The following is a 24225-nucleotide window of genomic DNA, read 5'->3' as shown; positions in this document are numbered from 1 at the left end:
CCCCCAAAGAGTAAACAAAAGTCTTAACTGTTGCAAACAATAAATTGTCCATACCTTGTAGAAGCAGTGGATAATGAAAAGTTATAATGCCTATAGTTAGTACCCTCTTTAAAAGAATTTACACAGTATATGAAATTAAATTCTGTTCACAGTTCTCTTAATTTGTCCTTAATTAAACAATACTCCATAAATGGTGCATTCAGTGACCAAATGTTCAGAGACAGCAAAATGGTGGGTCCCAAGCCATTAGGAATGAAATAAAGTCGATCCCCTGAGAGCCTGCTAGAATCTGGTCTATGTAAGTGACAACTGATGGTTTAGGAAAGATAATTAACTTTGCAATTACAAACCCCAGCTTTCACCAATGCTATTTCTTCCAGTATCATCTTGTAAATGTTCTAGTATTTTTATAAAATGAGATAAAATGTTGAGGGGGGGAGGAGGGGAGAAATGTTGAGTTCATAGGGGATTAATTCTTCATGGATAAATGTACTGGGAATATTATTTTTAAAAATATTTCATAAATATTTGATGTGCAGTGGTTTTGTACATTATAAAACGATGAAATATTCAATTTTTTGTTTACTGCCAAGATTTTATTTTGTACAGTGTAAGATAAAAGGGATAATATTGGAGTACATGTTGTATCAAAGAAACGTGATTTTTCTTTTTTGTAACAAAGGTATGGCAGTGAAACGAGGTTTGTTCTATAGCTCTGCAGACGGAGGTTCTCCATCTCTAGTAGAAAGTGCAGCACAGGGGACATCAGTGTTTACTCCCCAATGCCACACTGCCAACATGCCTTAATACTCATCGAGAAGACCCACTTCTGAGGGGATGGCTACGCTTGAAGTTATAGGTGTGATTCCCAGCTCACATAGATGTACTTGTGCTAGCTGAACTAGTGTGCTGGCAATAGTAGTGTAGCTGTGGTAACATGTAGTGGCAACGGCAGCATGTGCTAGCCACTGTGAATATATACCCATGGGATTCAGTCGGGTTTGTACTGGTGCCACAGCTGCTGCTGCTCATGCTATTGCCACTACACTACTAGTTTTAGCATGCTAGCTCAAATGAGAGCTAGTATGAGTATGCCTACCTGAGCTGGGAATCACACCCCTACCTTGTAGTGCAGAGAGACCCTATGGGGGATCAGTAGTACAATTTGTATGCCCATCCAACCCTAGCTATCTATGCCAAAACGGTCTACAAGGTTGCTAATTCATTTCTTTTCATAGTCGCATTCATATTACAATTATAAATATTGCAACATGCTCTTGTTTACATGCACAGGTACCAATGTCTAGATACACTACAGTTAAATAACTGTGAAGGAACCTTAGCTTAGTGTGCATGATGATACATTTAGGGCTTGTCTACACAGCCCGGCAGTTCGGACTATGGTGCATGCTGCCGTTCACACACCCAAAAGTGCTGCGCTGTAACTGACCCATGTGGATGCTGCAGGTGTGAACTAGAAGGTATCTAGTTTGTGTTAATGTGGTCCTGTTGGAAGAGGACTACATTAACACAAAGTAGGTACCTTTTAGTTCATGCCAGTGGCACCCATGTGAGGCACTCACAGTGCAGCACTTTGGTCTGCACTGTGGTGCAGTGTAGATATAAACTTCCTTAAAGTATGTTACTGAGCCTCTAGATATCTTCGTATGGTCTCTGATAATTGGAGCAGGCAAAGGCTGAACTCAAGCTGCATGGAAGCCTGTTTGTGAGTCTATAGTTATAACTGTTTTCTTTAATAAATGCCTCCTGTGATTCCATATATCGTGAATCTGAATTCATTTCCCAGCTCTGAGAATTTGGAGAGCAGATTCTGTTTCTGGTTTTGCCCTAACTTGATGGGCCACTTTATGCTTAACTGAGCTCAGCTTCCTCATCTGTAAAATGTGGATAATAAAGTTTATATCTTTTTGTAATGTTTTTTGAGATCTACAGATAGAAAGTGCTGTCTACTTTTTATGAACTGTGGGATGCACGTATAAGAATGAATTTTGTTGCTGGTGTAAAAACAGGTCACATGACCACTCCCTGAATGATGCAAAAGTAAGATGCCTTTTGTAGCACTGATCTAAAATAGCAGTAGAATGGTGTCACAAGAACTAATTTGCATGTGACCTCAATCTATTTGCCCATTTTGTTACTTCAGTCTCATAACTACCATCTTTTGCATTTTGTTCCTTTAAAAAAAGCAAAGCAAAACAAAACAAAATCTTTCTCAAATGAAAAAAAAAGAAAAGAAAAAATATAGAGAGAAACAAATGAGAAGCAAACAAAATATTTATACTTACGTATTTATATGGCCTTCCAGCTAAATCACTGACTCCAGTTCTGGAATTAGTTCTTAGCTCTGCCATGGACTTCCTGTGAGACCAGATAACTTATCTGCTTCAATTCCCCATCTGTAGAATGGTGATAGTAATACTTCCTTTCACCCATGTTTTGTCTGTCTTTGAAATGTAAATTTTTTTGGGCATGGAATGTCTCTTACTAGTCATATGTACAGAAACTAGCACAATGAGCCCTGATCTCAGCTGAAGTTTCTAGATGCTCCTGTAGTACAAATAATAAATAAAAACATCTGTATATTGTTTCAATGGTAGGAATGAAATATTTTTAAAATAGGTATTTTTCACTGATTAAGTTAACTTTTTGTGGGTTGGGCTATGTATCTGAGATACAGTGGTTGCCATGGTAAAACTTCACATTTGCCATTAGTATGTAATTAGTATTACCATAGTACTCCCTACACATAGCATAGGGAATACTGTGGAAAGAGTTCAATATTTAGTTACAATACTTTACAAGAGTTTGTTTTAAAGAATGTAATGACTAGCACTGCATACTAGCATGTAAATTTGTAAATGGTCAGGAGGAGGGATGTTACTCCAGATAACTTACATATTCTGTTTTCCTATCTGATGTCCCTTCATGAACATACTTTTTAAAATGTTCAGCTGCTTTATATACCATTTCCCCCCAACTTTATTGCTTGTGAAGCAATACACACACATGCTTCATCACAGATAATGGTCCCATCATATCAAGGGGCTTAGCGTTTTAATGTAATATATGAAATTCACATGGAAGGAAGTGTGGTATACCATCTTCCAATTTTGATATGAAGGGGGAAAACATACTGGTGGGTAAAAGACAAGGATATCAAAATACATGAGTCAGCAAGGACCCCCTTGTTTGAAGGTATCTGATGTCTATATTTCCGCTTTAGTTCCTCATAAATTGTATATAATTACTGCCAATTGATATAATTATTTCATATTTAGGAGCTACTTGCAGGATAAAGTGTATGGGCCAAATTCACCCCTGATACAAATTTAAACTAATTAGAGTTATACCAAGGGTAAATATGGCTCTGTGAATCTGGGTTCTTGTACGCACTAAGAGGAAAATCAATGGTATTGTATAAGCCAAGAGCACAAGTTGTTTCCTATCTTTCTGAGAACACTTTCTAATGGGTTACAGTAGGTGGTTTTATTTTTATTATAAATCTTTTTTCAGACTAATGCTCCACCTGGCTTTTTTAAAAACAAAGTTAAAGAGACGGATTCATTCTTTCAAAAACATCAAGCAATTTGGAAAGGAAGCAAAGGAGGCAACATGGTGTTAACCAACTTGCTGGAGTTTGTTATTGTGGGAACTCCTCTTCCTGGCACTGAATACTGAATTTCTTCAGGGAGGAAGACTTCTATCAATACCAGCTGTCTCCACCCTTCTCTATGATGTGCAATATTAGATGCCACTCATTGAGAGTGGAATACAGTTACATTCATTAATATGTCTAAAATAGAAAATCTTGCTGTCAATATACACTCATTAGTACTAAGCTGCAAATGAACTGTATTCTTATTAATTAGATGGCAGACTAGAAAACATCCCTGCTTCTGTTCCACCAGATGGAGGGACACTGGGGGTGATGACCTATGTTGGGCCTTTCCCAGTGGATTTCTTTGGTGAATCTATGTGTCAGTATAGATCCTGCTCCAATTTTCCATTTAAAACAACCATTCTCAAACTTACACAAGTGAGCACTCCAATTAAATGCCTTTAAAAATGTGGTAATTTTGCTTTGTTTTACAGTCAACTATGCATCACACTCTTAAAACCCCAGAGGAACTGGGGTGCACAGATGTAAGCTGAACAGATCTCTCTAGGAAAAGGTAAGCTAGACTGCTTTTTCTGCTACATTATCCAAAAGTACTCTGCCACATAGTTCATTCAGGTGAAAGGTGTTGGATTACAAACTTTAATTGCCATTTACTGATGTTGCCTTTGTCAGCTGCTGAGAATGATAAGAAGCCTAAGATGGGTAGGGTATTTTTTTGTTCTTCATTTGGTTTTGCTCAGCCTACGTAAAAAGTCCCTTCTTCTCCAGGTGCTCTGGCCTTTTAGGGTATGTCTACACCACAATTAAACACCCATGGCTGGCCCGTGTCAGGTGACTCGGGCTTGCAGGGTTTGGGCTATCACTGCTGAATCTTGCGAGTGGGGAGGGTCCCAAAGCCCAGGCTCCAGTTTGAGTCTGAACATCTACACCACAAGTAAACAGCTCCGTAGCCCAAGTCAGCTGACATGGGCCAGCTGATGTCAGTGTAGACATACCCTTATTGTTTTAATGTGTCTGTACACTCTTAAGAGCCATATTCAGCTGTGCTTATTCCACTTTATGCTCTGCAACATTTGCATAGCTAAACTGTGGCCTCAGTTCAGCAAGATACTTAAGCCTGTACATTGCTTTAAACACATGAGTACTCCCATTGAAATAAATGAGATTACTAATCTGCTAAAGGTTCACATAAATTTAAGTACCTTTCTGAATCTTGGCCTATATAAGGACATGTGTGGCACCATCACATCGAGAAACGCTCCCACTTCTTTTTTTAAGGTTATCCGTGATTGCCTCAGCTCTGTCAGGCCATAGAAATAATTATTTGTATATTAGTAATTCATCTCCAGGGAATAAAGTGTCAAGAAAAATATTCTCGGATAGTGAGTTGGGGTACATATTTACAGATGTGCTGTATACCAGAAGAGGTCATACATAACTGAACTGATGTAATTTCTTGCACCTGCTTTAGTCAGAAAAGAACACTGTTATGAAATTGTAAATGATTTTTTCCCATAAGTGTTTTGTTTTATGCAAGCAAACAATGGAGGTTGGTGCCAAAAATAAATGGTGGCACTAAAAGTGCCAGGAGACCCATCATCTCACAGCCTCTACAAAGTGAAAAACTAGTGAAATAAGGAAGCCTTAACGGGTCATTGTGTTAGTTACTGTACGTACATATAATACGAGTTAGTCCCTGACCCAAAATGCTTGCAGTCTAAGCAAGAATTTACAATTCTCACAGTCTACTTATCCAAAACAATTGGCAGAATAAATTTGAGAATAATTTCATATAACTAATAAGCTTAAGAATTTTTTTAATAGAAACGAAAGGTAATATTTGTTCAATACTTTGTTGAATAAATTAATCCTAGTAGATTATTCACTTGGCTTTAAGTATTTGCAACTTTTCAATGGAAAATAGTGATAGTACTCAATACTTTGTGGATCTGAAATCACATATAAAGGACATGCAGTAGCTACATTGTGATACATGCACTTATAGGGTGGCAGTGCTCTGAAAAAGTGACTAAAAATGCATTGTGTGCGTTACATGTTTATTGTCGATTAATAATTCCCATATCCTCAGTTGGCAAGCGAAAAGATGATTTTCTAACTGTCAGTACTGCATACTTCCCTGGTGCTAGAGAGTCAAGGGTTATGATCTAGGAAAGCAACCCTATTCAGGACAGCACTTAGTACTTACACATGCTTTCCTAGTTGAGTATAAGCTTAGGTGTTGCCCTGATTTGGGGCCCAAACTGGGTTCTTACCTCTTTGTGCCTCACCAGTAATAAAAGTTCTGAAGACTAAATTAGGCTCTTAGGTCCAGATTTTTAAAGGTATTTAGGCTTTGTGGCACACAGTGTTGCAAAGTCTAACTGATTTAGGAGCCTAAATCTCAATTTTGAAATGACAGCCAATGAGATTTAAGCTCCTAATTGCCTGAAATACATTTAAAAATCTGGGCCTTACTGTCATGTAGGCTAACCTACTGTCTTCCAGTTGTCCAGTGTTCTTTATGACCATGGAGTTGCCCGGGTGTGACTGGTTGAAACTCTGTAAACAATTTTGCTGATAATGCACAAAACTGAATCAAATCTTGTTTGCTCTCTTAGCTGTTTTGTCTCTGTGTTGCTAACATGAGTAAAAAGCAGTAAAAAAAAAATTATTTCAATTGCAAAAGTAAGCAAATCTGATTCTGAATACAGAAAGGAAGCAGATGAGAAGTAAGGAGAAGTCATTTTTTCATAGTCCCGTTTCAGAGAAGAACTGCACTTTAAGCATTTTTACAGACATGGCTAAATAAGTGCCTGCCTAAGGCCAGCCATATCAACTTTGAAATCATATATAAGCTGGGGAGAGAGAGAGATTGGATACTAGTCATTGGTCACTTTCAGAATAATGTAAAAGGGCATGACTCCCATGAGATCCATTTTTCAGATCCCTACATAATAGGTCATTTTTTCAAGCTAACCCTTCTATCGGGCAGAAACACTGAAAGTACAAGGGCTGTCATCTATCATGTCTGCCCATGAAGTTCAAAGAAGGATAAAATAATTTCATTCTCACTTTCTCTTTGTTAAAGCTCTTTCCCCCCTTTTATTCTTTTACTTCTCTTTAAAACATCATGGAAAACACACGTGATGAATGGTTAAAGGTCAGTGAATACTGATCTTTTTAGTGCTCTCTTTATATGTGTTTTGTGTGTCTATCTTTTTGTCAAGTTTATGAAAAAAATATACTGCTGAACCACTGAAAATCTAGTGTTGCTTTTTTACTCACCTCTGAATGATTTTCCAATATTTTTTAAATACTCATCAGTAAAAGATTTCTATGAGGGTCTTAAGTCCTTCACAGTGTATTGAAGGACCACTTTACCAGGATCCAAGAAAATACATTAATAAATTCTGCGGCGTGAAGTAGGTTCAAAATAATATGTACACTGTAGATAATGGAAACATGTTGACATTCTTAAGGTTATAAAAACACTTGAAGTTATCATAATCGTAACATTGAGCAAGATTGAAGATTATGAAGTACAATGTCCCTGAAAATCCTAGAGCAGCATCTTTCCCATTTTACTAATTGCTGAGACACTTGAGATCTCAGTGTGATTTTTTTCTCTCTGCACAAATGAACAAGTGGAGGCCACAGCACCTCTTTAAAAAGGCAGATGTGCTAAATAATTAATTTATGAAGAGAATCAGAGTGGGAACTGGAACCAGGATACTGTGACTTTCCAGGTGAATTCTCGGGTAGTTCAACTAAAGACGCAACTTTGTTAGTGCGAAAAAACACTTGGATAAATCCCCTGTTTCTTTTTTGAGTACATGTCAATGTGGATCCCAATATAGGAGTGAACATGTCTTGTGTATGAGATCACATTTATTTTGAATAGCAGTGTGTTTGGGGCTGTGCATGCAACCTGTGCTGCCTCATGCTCCGGCATGAGGGCCATAAAGGGCTGGGCAGCTACATCCCTTCCTCAGTTCCCTCATATCACTCATGGCAGTGAGATGGAACCCAGTGAGTATCCAACCCCCTACTTCCTTAGAAGCCCTAAACTGGTTCATTTTCAACCCCTTTTATGAAGAAATCTTTGCACTTTCATTCAATAGCTTTGTCCCCCTATCCCCCCCAGGGGAAAAGGAAAAAAGAGGAAATTGATCTATGACCCCTCTGTACAGCAGGGTGATTAGCTTTGCATCAGTCTTACTGTGGACCATCCTGCCATGTGTCGAGCAGCAGATCACCCTCCTGCATGCCTACAAAGAGGAAATAACTCTCCCTGGTGGCTTTGCTCACACTGGAACTGGACAAGGGCCCACAGACGTGGAAGATGCTAGAAGGACAACAATAATAATTTTAATCTCCACTCAAGGAATCCTCCTCATTGGTGGACAAGACAGTGACAGCAGCTCTCATACCAGTGATCGATGACATCAGAGTCTTTCCAGGACTTCCTGTGCAGAATCGTGACCATCCTAGACATTGAGACTATGTTCATACAGGAGAAGTCTCACAAGCTCTTTGATATTATGAGTGGGACAACACTTTCTAGGATTGCCTTCCCCATTAATGAGGGGAGCCTGAAAGAGCTAAAGAGCTATGGCAGACCCCAGTCATCATACTTCCCATCTCCAAGCCCATGGAGAAAATGTATCAGGTGCCCCCTAAAGGTTGTGAGCACTTCTATGCCCAACCACACCCTTGGTCATCTCCATAGTGCAAGGAAAATAAAAATCCACTAAAGGCACTCTGATGGCCAAGGACCCTAAGAAGTTAGATCTGTTTGGGCACAAGGCCTATTCATAAGGTGCTTCCAGTGATGAACTACTAGACATTGTCTGCCATATGTAATTACCCCATGGAAGAGAGGTCGTCCTTTCCTTTCAAAAACCCTGCAGGATTGTAGGTCTGAAATGAAATACCATCAATGAGGGGCTATGAGAACGTTGCTGCAGATGGCCATGGACACCTCTGATACAGTAGCTAGGTCAATGGCTACAGCCATCACAGTGAGGCAGGCGTTGTGGCTCCAGGCATCAGGCATGCTGCACAAAGTACAGGCTACAAATAAGGACCTGTGCTTTTGAGGGAATAGAGCTCTTCAGCCAGAGGACAGATGAAGCGCTGCACTCTTTCAAGGTCTCAAAGTCTACACAGTGGGCCCTGGGAATTTACACACCGGCTCCATACAGAAAGTCCTACAAGTATCAAGACCAGCAAAGGCCTTTTTAGTTCTGGAGCTGAGATCCTGAATTCCAGTAAAGGAAGAAAGCTAGGTGCTCCAGGGGCACCCATGTCCTTATCTGACTAACCCAGCCTACTCCTAGAGCCAGCAGATTTAACAGCAGGGTTGGGAGCCACATGGGAGCTGATCTGAAGCCTAACGCTGCCTTTGAGAATCACCAGTCCTGGGCAGCTTTCATAGCCAACAGATGGGCATTAGACCTCATTGTCCAGGGCTACCACATACAGCTCCATTCACTATAGCCTAACCCCACTCTTTCCTGTTCTTCTTCATAAGAGCCTGTTACAATTAGAAATGGCATCATTACATTGTCTAGGAGCCATAGAAGAGGTACTGCAGGATACAGGGGAAGAGGCTACTCTAGATATTTTCTTATCTTAAAGAAAAGCATTCTTTATCCTATCCTAGACCTGGGAATATCCGAGACACATTCATACTCCGCTCAAATTCAGGATGGTAACGTTTGCTTCCATCATTCCATTTCTCCAAGTTCAGGATTGGTTTGTGGCTTGTGACTTACAGGATGTGTACTTCCATGTAGCTATCCATCCGACCCACAGGAAGTGCCTAAGATTCACAGTGGGGCCCAATTATCACCAGTATAAGGTATTGTCATTTGGACTTTCCACATCACTGAGAGCCTTCCAAAAATGTCTAGTAGTAATAGCACACTTCAGAAGGAAAGGCATTCATGTCTACCCTTATCTGGACAACTGGCTGATCAAAGGCAGATCCCAGCCTGGAGGTGGGCAAGCTTAACATTCATCCTTTCACTGTTCTTTCAGCTAGACCTTCTAGTGAACTACAAAATATAGTCCCTCATACCATTACAGATAATAAAGTTCATAGGCCTGATTGACTCTCGCTGACCTTCCCCAAAACAGGTTCCTGTTGATGCAGTTGCTAGTATTTGGGATAGAACTAAACCTGACACCAATGGTGCAGCTGTGTCTGGGGTTGCTTGGCCATGTCCATGTGCACATACAGGACACAGCTTGTCAGGGTTCATATGCTACCGCTCCAACTCTGGCTCAGGTCAGTCTATTCCCTGAAAAAACACCATATGAACAAGAACATTGTGATCTTATCTCTTGTTATTGCAGAACTGGTGGAAGAAACACAGAAATGTGCACGGAGGAGTACCATTCTCTCCCCCCTCCCTGACAAAGACATTAGTCATGGGACAGAGACAGGTTGAAAAGCCCACCTGGACCATCTATGAATGTAAAGGATTTGGTACCCAGAAGACATGGGGTCCACATCAGTGTTTTAGAGCACAGAGCTATAAGACTAGCCTGCATGGCCTTCCTACCTTTTCTTCCCAATACCACAGAGCATATCCTGATGGCCAGCAACTCTGTGATGCATTACATAAACAAGCAGGAAGGTGCACAATCATTTCCCTTCTGCCTGGAAGCCACCAAGCATTGGACATGCCACCAACATGGGATGCTCTCAATAGCTCTTCACCTCCCATTTGTCAGCAACAAGTTGCCAAGCTATTTGTGGGTGAGGATAGGGAGTGTTAATGTTTACAAAGATCAATGTGTCCTGTATTTTTATTATTGTTATATATTTTTATTTAAAAAGTCAATGTTTTATTTTGGCTTGGTTTGATATTGAACTCCATCCATCTGAGCTACTGTGGTGTCTCATGGGAGTTGTAGTTTTGCTGCGTTTATGGGCTGAACTCTCTGGGCAGACTACATCTCCAATGATGCACCATGATTACTGGATTCCCATGTTGAATTATTGCAGTGCATCCAGGGGGGGACTGCAGTGAATTATGGGAGATGTAGTCCAAATTAGGAGCCCTACCTACCCATAGATGAGAATGGGGGCAGGAAGCACCCGAAGTACAACTCCTGTGAAGCACCATAGGTACTCGGGCAGCCCAGATTAATTCAAACTGACCTAAAACTAAATATTTGGAGTCAGTTTGACAAACCAAAATGTTTTAACTCAAGTTGATCCCACTTGAAACAAAATGATATATTTTGAGTTTCCCAAAGGAAAATTGAAAAATTTGGTCAAAAAAAAAAATTCTTGGAAAATGTGAATTTTTGGAAACTGCATTTTCAGTTGAAAACCTATTTTGATAGAAAACTTACAGCTCTAGTTAGCTGTTTATTCTTTGAGCTGTTTGCTAAGCCAGGAAGATCTCTCAATAAATAATGATGATGATAATAATTTAAAAATCCTACCTTGGAACAAAATGCTGAAATTAGTTCCAAAGGTAATAAACAAGAGACAACCACTATTTGAACAGAGATTGCTAAAAACCATGGAATCTTAGCCAGTGTATTTGTCAGCCTGAAGGGATTCACTGAAGTAAACATCTGGAACAGTAACTGGGCATAAGAAACATCCCACTGATGGAGGTTCCTGAAAATAAAGTAAAGTTTTTCGTATGGAGAGGTTTATAGAATGCGCACTGAAGGTGTAAACATGAATACTTTCAAACTCTATTATGTTTCCAGTATGTCTTGGTTTCTCCTCCCACACTTTTGTCTGTCACCTCTTTAGACTTGAAGCTCTTAGGGACTATCTCTTACTATATGTTTATACTGTTCCTAGCACAATGGGGCTGTGATTTTGGTTAAGGCCTCTAGGCGCTGCTGTGATACAAATACTAATGTACTAATAATGTTTCAGAGTGTTAAAAAATGACGAAGACAATACTTCGTGCTAAGAGCTTTACAAAAATTATTCAACTGGGCCTCACAAAACCTCTGTGACAAATAGCAATCCTTTCACCTGTGACAGAAATGCTGTCATCTTTGGGTAAGCCTCTGGATACAAAACAGGAAACAAATGATACCAGGTGCAGTCACAACTACTGAAGGTGAAATGTAGGTGGGCGCTACCGTCAGCCACCAGGGAGACAGCCAAAATCTGTACAAAAATGCCTTGGAATCCATCTCTGATCACAAATGCAGAGGACCTCTCTTTGGTCTCGGAGACATGGCACCTCCTGTAGCACAATGTCCACTAATACCATGCTGGGCCGTTGGTTGAACCTTTACTCAGAAGGAAAAGTGTCACCTACAGCTTCTCAGTGTTAATCTATCAACCTAATCATTGACTGGCTAACCCCTTCTTGGCTTGTATGATCTAGCAAAATCACAGTACAAGGTACAGTACATTCTGCTTAATAGCAGCCTCTTGGTTGCCAGAAAAAAGTTGCCATTATCTGGCAGTTGCTAATAAGAGGAAGGCACTTTTTCAGGGCTAAAGCCAGGGAAGAAAGTGCTGGGTTGTGCTTTCCCTGGCTGTAGCCTTGCAAGCCTGCCTGTGGACAGGGCAGCAGCAGGGATGGGGCTTTTTACAGGGACCACAGGTGCTGGAGGCCCATGGACATGCACGGTACCTCTCCGTGCTCTCCCTGGGGGTTGGGGCTTAGCACATCCCAGAGCAGCCCAGAGAGAGGTATCGTGCCCTGCTGGCAGACTCCCCTCTCAGCCTGCAGCCCCTACCTCCTGTGCCATGCCTGTGCACCGGCAGGCTTGTGGGGCTGCAGCCCCAGAAGGAAGCGCTGGGATCAGCTGAGCACTGGCTGCAGGCAGGTTCCTTCCCTGATTGTAGTCCCACAAACCTGCCTACAGTCAGTGCTCGACAGGTGCACTGCCCAGTGCTTCCTTCCCTGGCTGCAGCCTTTAAACCTGCCTACAGCCGGGGCATTTCTTTGAAAAATGTTGTTAGTAAGTGGCATGCTGTTGCCAGCATTTGAGTCTCATTAACATTAAAGTGAATGGAATGGGATTAGTTCCCAGAAAAATGTTGCTGTTAACGGGAAGGTGTTAATATCCGGATCGCTATTAAGTGGAATCTACTGTATCCTGCTAAGTCAAACCAAATTCTGTTTGCTTTTGCTTCTGGCATAGGTGGTATCATTTTTCTGCAAGATGAATAGTTGAAAAAGTTAATCTCAGGATTTGAGACAGTCTCCTAAAAGGGCCACTTAATAGGGAGTTGTACTTTTACAATGGCATTATCTTTGTTTTGTTTTCTTAAACTTATTAACACTAAGTTTAATAATAAACTTTTTGGGACCCTCAGAGTTGCTACCTTATAAAAATGCAAATGAGTTTTACAAACAATAAGCCTTTCAAAACTTTTGTATGGTACAATAGGTAAGTATCACAGCATCATACTCATTTTACAGATGAGTAAACAGACACAGAGAGGGTAAATAACTCTCACGAGGCCACATAGCAAGTCAGTTGCATAGTCAAGACCTGTAGTGCTGAGTGCTCTCTTCTAACAACTAGACTAAGCACCCTCTGTGTTTAATGTTAAAGTATTAACTTCTTCCCTGTCACACCATTCTCAAACTTGAAGGCATAATGAGATACACTTGTAACAGACATGTCTACTGTATCAGTGTCTGCTAGACCTGTTTTTGCTAGTCTTCTCTCAAACACTCACTGCAGTGGTTATTACTGAATCTGACACTAGGGATATAAGGCAACCAGCTTCCAGGTTCGCTAGTTTGCATTAGGGGAGGGAGCAGGGCTACCGGGTGGCAGCAAGTATGCAAACTCTTATTTCACATTAGTTCCCCCAGGTAGGAAATTCTTCCAAAGGAGATCATTGAATTTACCTGTTTCATATTTCAACCACCATTGTACGATGCCCAATTGCACATAAAGCATCTGGTGTAAGCAAAACTAATTTGGATCTTCTTTTGTAAAATGTTAGCAGGATTAAAGGATCAGGTAGCCGGTTTCCTTACAAGAATCACTAGAGGGAACCATACTGAGGAAGAGATAAAATAATTAGGACAGCAGAAAAACAGGCAGCATGCATCTCAACTGCAACTGTTCCTGTATAAACTCAGCCTATAAAATTATATTAGTTTGCTTATCAAGCAAGCTTCTTTTCAAATTTAATAGCTACCTATATTACACTGACTGTATCAACACCTGTGACTTTTATATTGTAGACAATTTCCAGATCTTCTGAGCTATAGTTCTTAGCACATTTCCAAAAAGGTTAAACTACCAAGGCTAGCCCAGTGGATGAAGATAATATTTTAAAATAAGTGACATGTTATTTTTAATTATTTATTTATATATCAAATGTAGTATTTTACACATTTGTTGTGGATTTAGTAATGCATATGTAATTATAATACAATTTGCCAGATTTTGAATCCCATGACTAGAGTTCCTAAGTGCTACAGTAATATAAATAATAAAATACAATAATACATAAAATAGTTAAAATATTTTTCAATTTATTTAAAATATAGTGAGGCAGACTATAGGAGGTGTGCTCTAGTGAAGAGGCAGTGTCAGGAAGGGAACATGGACAGGATGTTCTGCACCCTGATGCTCTCCAGCAGTCAGCATGGGGGACATTTATATGTAGCTGTAAATTACAATAGTCCAAAGGCTGCTCTTACTTGAATCAGAGTCTGGACTTTTCTCTAGGAGTGTAGGCATCTACCTTGCCCAGACCCCGTTGAGTCCTACATGAAGACCGTCTGTCCTAGCTGGACTCAAGGCTCAGGGGCAGTGTTATACCATAAATATGCAAAAATGTGAAAACTGGCCTGTTCAATGTTATTGCATATGTGTGTATAATATATATAAACTATTCCACCTTCAAACAAAAAATAAAGTTGGACATATTTTTACAAGGTAAAATATTAAGAATCTTCCATTTAGGGTTTGCTACCACTTCCCCTTTTGTAAAAATTATATAATGCATGCACAGCACCCACCCGTATACCTAAATGAACCACCTTTTAAAAATTTATTGATTTGGTCTCAGAAAAAAGGTATACGGATACCTGAGCATTTCTCCTTTGCTATACTTATGTACATTACTCTATGTATTACATAAAATGTTGCAGATATTGAAGAAAGGTTGTTTAGTTATCTAAGCAACTGGCAAGTTTTTAGTCATGGGCACCATGTAGAAATTAGAATACCCTGTTATGGCTAGGTAGCTGGTTACAAATTGCCCATAATATTATTAAGGCTAGTCAACATTTTTCATAACAAAGTCATTTTAATCTAAAAATAGCCTTTTCTTGAAATGAAATTTTTCATGAACACTACATTATAGATAATTTGGTTTTTTTTTTTTTGCATTTGTGCTGCTTATGATTTTAAAATCAAAAATCTTATAGAAAGGTGAGGTTTTTTTGGTAAATGAATTTTTTTTTATAGCTAATGTTTTTGATGTTTTTGATTTCAAAAATGGAGAGAAAAATCATCAAAACCAAACCAGTTTTTGGTTTTTTGAAAATTTGTAGGGAAAATATATTCTGCTACATGGGAAGGCCGAGTCCTTGGTCCCTTACAGTTAGGGCTAGCTCTAGGTCAACCATGAGGATGTTACTCCTTACTACCCATCAGTCAACACAATTAGCAGTAATGGAGTGGTTTTTTGGGGCCTTTTTTGTTTTTGGCCCGTGATATTTTGGTATCTTGTGCTGCTTGGTAGATCTGCAACAACTGGTCTCTAACATCAGTGTTCTCTTGTAAATACATTTTTTCTCCCTACTCGCCAACCCAGTGGGATGTGTTGTAACTAATTCTGAAAAAAGAGCACGCAAACAGTATGGAATCTTCCATCCATCACACCATATTTGTATCTGTCCAAGGAATACTCAACCTTTGCTTATTATATGGTATGGTACAATATTTTCCTTATACCACTGCAATATTATAATTACAGTTTTGTATCATCTTTTCCATTACAACATTTTAGTTTCAGTAGTTTAGTGCTTAGTTATTAAAATTCACTCCAGGCTGCAAAATGACATAGTAAACATTTTTTAATATAGTTTTTGTTTTTCGGAATGTGAAACAAAATTATTACTAGCAGAAACAAATGCTAACAAGATATTAAAATGGACAGTTAATCTTCCTGCCTGGTGTTCAGAGCTCCCTATGGGCTCACTCTGCACTACTGCACTGAACTTACATCCAGCTACAATCCTGACTGCTCACTTTCTCCTCTTCCCTCTTCCACCTTCAGTGAGGGAGAGACCCAACCTCTTATTTGTGCTGCTCCCTGTATTTGGAATACTCCCACCTCCTCCCTTTGAGTGACAGAGTCACTTCCAATTTTTAAACCTCCCTTTAAACTTCGTGTTCAAGTGAGCTTGTTGTGATTTCATGTTTGAAGTTATAATATCTAAGTATTCTCCAGAATTTAGAGGAAATACCAAAAAACTGTGAGAGAGGCCGTTCTGCTGTATTTCTAGCCTGACCGGAAATAAGTAGTAAAAATCTAGCAAGGAAGCCTGTGCTTCTGCGATTTGCAGGTTGTAATATTCCAATACTTTTATCTAGTAGAACTGACATATCTCTGGTCCCCATATGTTAAATCTTCAGCCCTAGTTGTGAGATAAAAGGACTATGCTTTTTGTATGAGGAAGGTACTTACTCTACCTTTCAGTTGATTTTGCTCATGCTTGCTTCCTAACATTTGCCTATCTCACTGATATAGAAAGTACATAAGAGCTAAAGTTGTGCAAATCTATTTATTGGTTCCTAAATTTAAAAAGTCATTTAACAGGACTCAGAACATGCTTTGAGGCTGAGCCCCTTAAGGCATGGGGAATACAAGAGAAATGTGGTGTAACTCTGAAATATTGCAATAACCTATATTTACCACAAGGTGGCACAAAATTGTGTCTAATGAACTAATGAACCCTTGTGAGTTTGGGATCCAGATCTTCACACTGGGCCTCAGCCTTATTTGTTTTCTGTTTAGCAACTTCCTAATATCTGTGTGTTTGCTCAGCAAAATCAGTTAGCTCCTATAAGCAGTCTACACACACTGCAAAAATAACTGGGTGCAGTTTGGCAGGTTATTATTGTACTTGTAAGGGGTGAATAACAACTTTCCCCTGCATCTCTGTGAGAAGGTTCAGAAGCAGATCTCCTTGGGAGACCACTAGTAGCTAACAGTTAAAAGTCTGGATCCAGTGGCCTGAGCTGGGCTTGGTACAGGGCTAGGAGTGGAGGCAAAGGGGCTGTTTTTGTGCTTCCCCAACAATGAGAGCAATAAGGGCTGAAAGACACAATTTAAAAGCCAAAGTCAACTCAAGACAATCTGCCACCCTAGGCAAAGCTTGAGAATGCCACCCCCCTCCAAACGCCTAGAACAGAAGTTCTCAATTTGGCAGGGGGGAGGGTTGGTATTGGACTTTCCAGGAGAGCACAATAAGCCTTCTGATAGTTCACACCGCCACTCACACACTTTGACCTGGCTAGCCCTCCATCATGGTGAAAGGGGAGGGAGAGGGATGGCTCGGCCAAATTTAAGTGGGTGATATTGTGACTTGGCATGCAGCCAGGCAAATCTGCTGCCCTAGGCAGCTGCCTAGTTTGCCGATAGTTAGAGCAGCCTTGAGGCCATTTCACCTGTCCATTCCCCCTGCACTAGGTGCTTGGGGTGGTTGGTGTGGAGATAGTATAGCAGCACTACACCACCTAGTGATTGTCTCCGGGTTGAGGGAATGATCAGTGGAATAATTAATCCATCTTTATGACCCCTTTGCATTGCTACAACAAAGGTGCCAAGAATCTGGTCCAATGTCTTCTGCTTAACAGGAAAAGTTATTCAAATGATTTTCCTCTTATCGTGCAAAACAGCTGTAGATGGGGAAAGGAACACACCTGCATTGCCCCCGAGTGTTGGCCCCCAGCAGCACTAGTAGGCTTTTGACTGACTTCTGGCTGGGCTAGTTGTAATGCGCTTTTGAGTGACAAGTGAACTGATGTTTGATTAAGGAGTTTCACTGTGTTTGCAGTGGAGTTAAGAGACCGAGAGAAGTGAGAAGCAGCAGTCCGAGCAAAAGTTTGCTTGGGACTGGAATACGGAGCTATATTTTGTTGGAGCCCTGATGAGGTTACACATGTCAACTTTGCTACTTTTGCTGTTAATCCATCTTCATTCATAGGAATAAAAAGAATTGTTTGTATCACAAATAGAAAGGAGATGAAGAAAATATCGTGGGCCAAGAAGTAATTTACCACTTCAGAGATATCCCATCATTTTGGTCTTGTTGGTGCTGCGATTTTTCACATCTCTAATGCTGAGCCTTGTCTACACTACAGCTTCCATCAATGTTAGCTGAACTAATTGGGAATAATGGTTCTGAAAAATGATAACATAGACAAGTTCAACTTGTCCTCTTAGTACCTAGGACACACTGAAAAATGGATTGCTAGCCCTATTCTTCTAAAATTATCATTAGATAGAGAGCTTTCTTGATTTATATATTTATTTGTACGTGTCCAACATTTAATAGTGAAGTTGATAAAAAGAAAAATATTGCAAAGGCAAGCAGGTAAAATGGTCATTCAGGACATACCAACAAATATAGTCCTACATTTTCATAAGATTTCATTGCAAATCTTAAATGATCAACATAATCACAAAATCTGCTAAAATGAGCCATTAATAATGAAATGAAAGACTGTGCACATTGGGTTGCAATGACATTCACACTCCACAGCTTTTTGTAAACTTTTAAACAGATTTACAGAACTGTTTTTCATACTAAACAAAAGGAAAAGAGTAACCGTATGCAGATGTGTAGTGCTTCACAGGGGACGGCAACAAAGCATCAAGTATAAGCATAACATTTTATTATAGTGTTAAAAAATCTTTTTAGAGTAAAAAAGGTGTTTTTCTGTATACTTTTCTACATATATCAGGTAATCTTCTCTCTTTATCCCGTAAATGCACCCCCATTTCTGGGTACTCTGTGGTGTAGAATAACGGGTTACAAAATGTTCTTCTGCAAGGACAGAAACCTTTGTGATCTCAGCAAATAAACTGTGGACTAACAGAAAGTACATCATGAGCTACAAGGAAGGCAGAGCTGTAACTGTCAAACATTCATTAAATGTCCTTTCGGCAAGATGTACTGAGGGCAAAAGTGTGAGGCAACAACTGTCACAGAAGTTAGCAGTATTCTTACAAGCCTAGTTTTAAAGAGAGAATATTTTTTGATTGTGAGTGTACTTAACCCATAGTTGCTTATTCCTCTGGCTGTCCACCAAACAAATGGTCCAGTCTACCTCCACTCCCATTGCCAAATCCTTCCTCTACCACTTGGCAAACATCTCAGCCCCCAACAAGAAGTTCCCTAACACCAAATACCAAAGCCATTCTTAGCATATGCCCTGACCCAATTTGACATTTGACACTTTATATACTTATACACAAGTGCTCCATTCAACCTGCATGTTACCTGTGTTTTTCTGGACATGCATTCTTATTAACTCTTCCAATTCAACTTCCTTGTCCTGCCCAAAAGGGATGGGCCAACTTGTTCATATACAATAAGGAAGATGAGGAAGGATGGTCCATTGGTTAGGATGCTCACCTGGGTCTCAGAAGAGCTGAGTTCAGTGCCCTGCTTCACCACAGACTTCCTGTGTGACTGCAGGCAAGTCACTTATTCTCTCTGTGCCTCAGTTCCACATCTGTAAAATGGGGATAATAGTACCTTTGTACCTCACAGGGTTGTTTTAAGGATAGATACATTAAAGATTGTGAGGTGCTTAGATACTACTACTACTATTATGTAGCTGGGACTAGATAAGTACCTAAGAGAGAGAATAAAAACTGTTCTGTAAATAGTAGTATTCTTAGAGGCTGTTTTGCAGTATTTCCATCTCGATTAGAAATGGAAAATACTGGAAATCTAGCAAGAAAGCTTGTGCTCAGGACTACCAGTGTAATTTTGCAGACTTAAGAAGTTTGAGCAGTTCCACTTAAGTTTGAATAAGTACACAAGTGGCAATTTGTTTTAGTTCATTTAGTTGAGGTTTGCAATCCTTTCACTACCCCTTCATGTTTCCACTGAAGCTTTCCCTTGATTCCATCTTCTGCCATAGGACAGAATTTCTTGTCCCCATGTACGCATTTGATTTTGACCCCTGCGCCAGGATGTATCCAGTGGGGTTTCACTAACTGCTGCCTGTTTAGTGAACAGGAGGGAGCGGTCTTCACTAGACTCCTTTGGTGCTTCCTCCCTACTGTTATGAGACAGTAGTTACTTTCTTTTCTCTTCCCTACTGGGGATCTTGGCCCAACCACAAAACTGTGCAAACCCACAGTCCATCTATGGACAGTCTCTCTTTTTATATGTTCTCCACATCCACATTGCAAACATACTATGGCCTGAGCCCCTGCCAGAGTTCCTCAGGGCTCTTCCCTCTTCTTCTTGGTGCCCTGCAAACCCCTCCATAAATTTAACTGCGACATCCAGATGAACTGGCTTGTGCTGCCTCACCCATACTTGGGTATTCTCAGGGAGACTTTGAAGAAAGTGTTCCAGAATCACAAAGCCCATAATCATCCCGATAGTTCAAGGATCTGGCCTTACCCAGTGAGAGGTCCAATCTGTTGATTTCTGTGCAAATGCATGGGGCCATATTCCTGCTGGCCATCTTGCCGCTCTAAATTTCTGGCATTATATTTCTGTGGACAGGCCCGTCTGGTCCAGGATGACTACCTTAACCACAACACCGGGGACTAGGTCTATACTGGGGGTTAGGTCGACTGAACTACGCTGCTCAGGGGTGTGGATTTTTTACATTTCTGAGCAATGTAGTTAAGCCAACTTAATTTTCTAGTGTAGATCAGGCCTTTCTGAGCACTCCTTTCTGTGCCATTTTGTACAACACTTCCCTGTTAATGGGCTAATTGGCTCATTGACTCACTAGCCCCAATCTGTCCTAGTAATCAGGTACACCTCTAATTAGGCCTTCTCCTGGGGAACCTAATTAATACTAATAGTGACCTGAGTGCTGGCTTAAGTGCTAGCCCTCAGCACTCTGTCACAGATCCCAATATGAGCTGGATTTGGTCCATTATTTTCTTTCTTGTATGTGATTTTCAAATGCTCACAACTTGATGAAATCAAAATCAGTTCCTTCCAGAACAAGGCCATGCTTCTCTTTGGGGACTATTTCCATGCTGAATTGCAGCTTTCAAACCTTAGCCCTTTTGGCTATAGGACTGTTCGAATAAGCATCACAAGAATTTTACTAAAATCAGAAAAGCATTTTTAGTCTCTTCTGAATGGCTGAACTATTTTTACTCAAACTTTAGGCAGAAAATTGTGCAAACAATTTCTGTACAAAAGGTGAATCTTTCACAAAGTTCTGATGGTCTGCAAATAGGACTTTGTGAAATAGTTTCCATCTCAACTAACTACAGTGTTCGCTGCCACTATTTTTCCACTATAATAATAGTCTTCAATGAGTTTGCAGCCATTATAATAGAGGTTACATCATAACAGACACACTTACAGTCAGCACACTGTTGAGTAGTGCATTCTCTTCATATACAATGGGATTTTTTTGCCTGGAAGATTTTCTTAACCACCTTTTGAAAAAGTGCAAAGTTCATGAAAATGAGACTGACAATCTAGCTGCAGAAAATGAGTGTTGGAGAAGTTACAAAGCTATTTTGCTGCATTCCTTCTGCCACCTGCTTGTACATGTTTCCCTAAGAGTCTTATTTATCACCTCGTCTGTCTGCCTGGACCTGAATTTTAAGTCCATACATTGCTTTTGTTTTAATCTCAAATTTCAAATTATTTGTTTTGTTGTGTTTTCATTGCCTAAAAGTGCAATCCATTTTCAGTACATACTATTGCATATTTCAATTTTCTTTAGAACAGCACTCTTGGGTCTTTTTTTGTGTCACAAACACACAGTAAGAGTACCACAGATGAGGCAGCATTGGCTAGGTTTTAAATTTTTTGTTGCCATTGTGAAAACAGTAAATTACTCAATGTCATCTTGGCCTTTTCCATAATGCTGACAGCCTACAATTTCCTCTTCCCCTTTTAAGTATCAATTTTTTTTACAGTAGTCTATAAACTACCTCGTTAATCAGATAGTGTAAAATCCAATTAGAGACATTAGAATCCAGAAATACAGAAGTGTTAAGAAATTTATTTCTTGATTGACAAGAAAGCCAAATAGACTCATCTATTTAGAATCTTAGCAACAATTAGCTGCCTTAGTTTCATTTATTGTGACATAAAAAATCTGGTTTATTGAGAGCTCTATTGAATAAGATTTCTATGATATGCACCATGAGAAAATATCTTCAAACTAAAATGATTGTTTTGCTGTAATAAATTGAACCATATGTACACTATGTTATTCAATCTTTTTTCTTCAAGGCATAAATTGATATTAAAGAACATTTAAGTCATAACACATGGTTATCCAGGCATGAACGAGGCAATAACCCATATAAGTTGTCAAGGTGAAGCCAAAGCATTTATTAGAGGTTTGTGTTGTTTTTGAAAAGTGCACGGTTGGATAAACATGGATTAGTGCTATTATGCTGCTACGATGACTCAAGTGTGTTTTTACAGTGTCAGTAATTTTTATGTTTAAAAATCACTGGTGCAGTATATTAGCTATAATTTATGTTTATCATCTTGTGTACTCTAATAGGTTTCAACAAACCATTTAACACTTCAGCTTGTGCATATACATTACTTAATAGGTATTTATCTTAAAAAAGAGATACTTAAATGGGACTTTCAAAGCTTGCAACTGAATGCTAAGAGCAAATACTGCAGTGAGGCACATTAACTTTTTTTTCCAGTTGGCATTTAACTTTGAACAGTGTGACCATACAATTTCTTTGTACACTTTGTTCCCAAGTGGAGCAAGAAAGATAGATATATCATCTTCAAAGCCTGGCAGCATGAATGACATCAAAATCCCTGACTTGGAGTGTCCGTCACACTTACTAAGTAGAGTGGATGTGATAAAGCCAACACAGCTGAAAATATCAATAACTTCCTGTCATCAGAGGTTGCCCTTTGAAGAGGGCGTAGGGCTTTATGCTTTCCTGATTAAGGGTTATTATCGATAGCAGCCACAAATATTTATATTTCTTCTCATTATTTTTTCAGTGCTTTGGGTCTCCTGTTTTTAATAACCCCTCCCAGCCCCCAACACCCAACACTTTCTTTGAGGAACAAGCTTTCTCACAAACAAAAGAGACAGAAATGGGGAGGGGAAGGGGTCAGGGAAGGAGATCAATTAGAAGTGCCTAGCCACACTAGCCTTTTTGTGGTAATGTATGAGTAAGGCTTAATTTATTGTGATACTATTGATTCTTTCAAGCAACACATTGCTTACTGAATGGGCTGTGCAGATGATATATTTCTGTTCTGGACAGGCTTGGTATATATTACGAGTGTTTAGTACTTTCATAAAGGAGATTGATGCTAATTTAAAAATCATCACAAACTGGTCTCTCTATCTTTTAAGCTATTACTCTGGAACTTGTGGGAAACCACTAGACAAATATAAATGTAACTTCTGGTTACCAAGCTGAAAAAATACCAGATTCATTTGCCAGTGAGGTCTTTTTGGAGGGGTAAAAAGAGTTTGTTTAGAATTCTAAGATTATGGCCAAGCTGATTTGCTCTGTAATAGATTTTTTACAAAGAAGCTATCAAGTCTCTTGACTCGATCAAGCATATCAGTTGGCTGAGTTAGCAAATAGAGACGATTTATTACTCATGAGGGAAAAATTAACCAAGATGGACTACTTTGTATTGCAAACTACCTTTTTCATATAACCTCTTTCTTAAGCATAATTAAAGAAACATTGGTATAACTTGGAAATTATTTTTAATTTCCAAACCAAGGTATTTATTTTCTCAAATTTTGTTATTTTTCATATATGAGCAGGGAAAGTATTTTAAGAGTTTAGGTTTTGATCAATTTACTTATCAAACTATAGATACATACAAATACTCTTTCTTTTATGTTTAGCCACTTCTAACACCTCTATTTCTACAAGATACACCTAAGGCCTCACTGCATATAAACACAACTGGCCAATTTCAATGCTTACAGTATGTCAGTGGATTCGGCTCCAGTAACTTCAGTGGAGTTATGCTGCTTATACTAGTTCTGAATTTTCCCTTGCTTGGCTCACTGTGCAAAGTACATCCAATTCACACTTGTAATAGTAATAGTGTTCAGTCCTCTTCAGATGTAACGTGTCTACTTGGAGTATTAATGGGGCCCCATTGTTCAGGAGCTGTAAAAACATAGAATCAGAGACAGTCCCTGACCCAGAGAGCTTATAGTCTAAAAATGATGCAGCCACTAGATGTCTGTGTGCTGTATAGAATTCTAGACAGGCTGTGGTCCTTGGCAAACAAGGATAACAAAGCTGGAACTTGATCTGTGTGGAAGACTGTTTTTGTGTGTATATTTCATAGTTATTTTCATTAATAAATGCCCCCAGTTTAAGGAGGATTGATTTTTATATGTCATGACATCAGGAAAAGGGGGCATTG

Source organism: Emys orbicularis, chromosome 2 (genome assembly GCF_028017835.1).
Source record: "Emys orbicularis isolate rEmyOrb1 chromosome 2, rEmyOrb1.hap1, whole genome shotgun sequence".
NCBI classification, from domain to species: Eukaryota; Metazoa; Chordata; order Testudines; family Emydidae; genus Emys; species Emys orbicularis.
The sequence above is the reverse complement of the archived record's forward strand: the minus strand, read 5'-3'. Positions refer to the sequence as shown.